Genomic DNA, 2,886 nt, shown 5'->3' with positions numbered 1-2,886 from the left:
AACTTTGAAAATAAAGAAAGATCTTTTAACTTCTGAAAAAATATCCTAATAGAAAATATAAGACTTCAATATAGTCATTAGAGAATGATGGCTGGAGGACATTAATGCCTAAAGTTATGCTCCAGGGACCTCTGTATTCATCAAATGCATCTATATCCTTGGTTAGTCGGGAATTAATGAATTGAACACAGATGAATCAAAACAGTATTATGGATTATGCTTGCTAACAAAAACTGCCTCTTCCTTGGCTAGCTCTTAGAAACTCATTATTTCCTAGGTGAGGGGAACTTTGCTATTACAGAATTGGGGGTGCAAGTATATGAAGCTGAATTCCATGAGACTGCCATCAAAGAAAGATCTAAGAATTTCATTACAGAAAAGAGTGGCTGAGATTGTAGGCTCTGGACTCAGCTTGTTTAGAATGATCTTGAGTCTTTTGCAACCAGCGTAAGGATGAGCAAATTGAGCTACATCTGAGGCTGTTTTCCTACCTGTAAAATGGGATGTAGACAGTGGGGATGTTGGGAAGATTCCAGGAGTCGATACGTGCACATCACTCAGCTCGGTGGCTGCATCCTCTAAACTATGTGTGGTTTGCTCTGGTACTCAGTGTTTAATAATATCGAGCGCATACCCCAAATAGAAAGTTGCCTGGCAGAAACCCAGAAGATAGCACAGCGATAGAGAATTTCTTCTGGATAGCTTTATTTCTGTTCAAGGAAAGCTAAGAAAATTTAAAAATATTTACTCAGATAAAAAATTGAAGCAGCAGAACCTACTCCATTATTCACGGATCTGTTTCCGAGGCAGATTCGCAAACTATGACACTCAGGGTCCAAACGAGTGTGCGGTTAAATGCGATGCGGACGGCCCTCCCCCACGTTATTGTATGAATATTGTCCGTGCTTCTTGCTCTGACATTTAATAGAATCAACAGCAATGTCTCTGAATTGAAAATAGTGCCCCTCAAAGTCTGCAGCTACCCCTCATGGCTGAAAAATGCAGCCCCGCTTCTTCTGCTGCTGAGCCCCACCACGGCACACTCTCAGTAACGATTGGTCCACAGCGGCTCCTTTCCTTTCCAGTGCTCTGGTGGCTCTAACTGCTCTATTTTTCTTCCTCGTTCCCCTCTATTCTTTCCCGAACCGTCACTCCAAATTCTTCTTTTCTTGTCCTGCGTAGCTCTTTTCAGCTCGTCTTGCCGGTCCATATACTTAGAAAGGGAACGTTTAGAGCATCTCTTTGCCCGAGGCGCTATAATCTTGCGCCAGTGCTCTAAGTGGGAGAAGGAGAGGGTTGAGTGTCTAGTGACGTGGGTCTTCTGGGTCTTCGCTGGAGGTGTCCCCAGGGACATTTAGCAATATCACATTGCTAAATGGTTGTCACATCCTGAGGTGGGGGGGATACTGGCATCTAGAGGGTGGAGGCCAGGGGTGTCAGTAGACACCCTCCGATGCACGGGGTAGTCCCCATGACAGAGAATCATCCAGCCCAAATGTCAGCAGCACTGAGGCTGAGGAACCCTGGTCCCCTGACAAGGAAAAGGCAAACCAATCAGCATTTCCAATCACGCCTTCCAAATTGCTAGCTGTGCAGTCTTTGGCAATTTTATAAAAATCTCCTTATAGTTTACTTTTTCTCTAAAAGTAGTATATAAAGGTTTTGGGACTGCATTTACCTAACAGAAATTGAATTTCCCATGAGTAGAGCCTTAAAAATGACTGTTTTCCTCTGTCGATGATGGGGACGCAGCAGTTTCAGGGCTGATCCTGCCCAGTTTAGGGAGGCGCTGGTGAGCGGCAATCTCATTTCAAGCCTTCTCCTGCTCCTGGGAACACAAAGCATCCACCACATCCTCCCATCACAGAGCCCAAAGCGGGAAGGCCGAGAAGGAGCAGAGCATCTTGCTCGTAACTGAAGGAAAATAATTTGTGGAAGCCTCTTGCAGTGTCTTCTGAGTGTCACTGGCCGGAATCAGGTCACATGATCGTTCTTAGACCCAGCCCTGGCCCGGTGAATGAGGTTGCCACGCCTGGCTTAGAGCCGCCGGGATCTGCCCCCTGTCCAGGGCCTGTCCCGTTCAAGGTCATGGACACTCCTTGGCGTGGGTGCCTGCGCCCCAAGGAGCGCTGAGGGATCATTCCCGTGATGACGGCGGAGCCCGTCCTCCGGAGTGCCTCCTTCATAAGGCTCTGGCCTTAGGCTCTGTGGGCTGAGAAATGAGGTCCTCAGTTTCCCTGCAGGACAGTTGTATTTTAGGGAGCACGTGGATTAAAACGGGAACCTCGAAGCTGTCAGGAATTGGGGCAGCCACTCGAGCTCCTCTTCTCCATGTCCATCCGCCGTCTGTCCGTCTGCCTCGTTCTCTTCTCGTTCTCGGTGTTCCTGCTCGTACCTTCCCTACATTCATTTCTTTCCTCTCATCCTACTGATACATCCAGCCGCCCCGGCTGAGAGTTTGACTCGTGACCTGCGGTTCCCTTTCCACGAGGCTTATTTTTTCAGTTTGCCAACGTCTATATTTCCATCATAAAATGTCCTCTCCGGGCATTCTGAACGATTTCTGTTTCTACCTTCATTCACTCATCACCATCAAACGGAGGAGCCTCTCACGGCAGTGATGTCAGTAGCTGTGCTGGTCTGGTCAGCCCCCACGCCCCCTCCCCACCCACTGTGCTCCAAGGGTCTGACCTTCCTCACTTCCAGACTGTTCTCTCCCCTCCCAGGCTTTCTTGCTGTCTTGTTGTCTTGGGGGTCAGTCAACCCAAGGCATGGACAGGAGGAGGGAGACTGGTCTATGGCCATGCCACCCTGAACAAGCCCGATCCCGTCTGATCTCGGAAGCTAAGCAGGGTCGGGCCTGGTTAGTACTTGGATGGGAGACCA

The 2,886-nt window shown here is 48.6% G+C and overlaps 1 protein-coding gene across 1 annotated transcript in view; it reads left to right on the top strand.

The window, feature by feature from the left end:
* SEMA5A (semaphorin 5A) overlaps window positions 1-2,886 on the top strand; it is a 456,698-nt gene that overhangs the window by 392,841 nt on the left and 60,971 nt on the right. The gene's annotated exons all lie outside the window — the stretch shown is intronic.

This window comes from Pteropus vampyrus, unplaced genomic scaffold, assembly GCF_000151845.1.
Source record: "Pteropus vampyrus isolate Shadow unplaced genomic scaffold, Pvam_2.0 Scaffold190, whole genome shotgun sequence".
Lineage (NCBI taxonomy): Eukaryota > Metazoa > Chordata > Mammalia > Chiroptera > Pteropodidae > Pteropus > Pteropus vampyrus.
The sequence above is the reverse complement of the archived record's forward strand: the minus strand, read 5'-3'. Positions and strand labels throughout refer to the sequence as shown.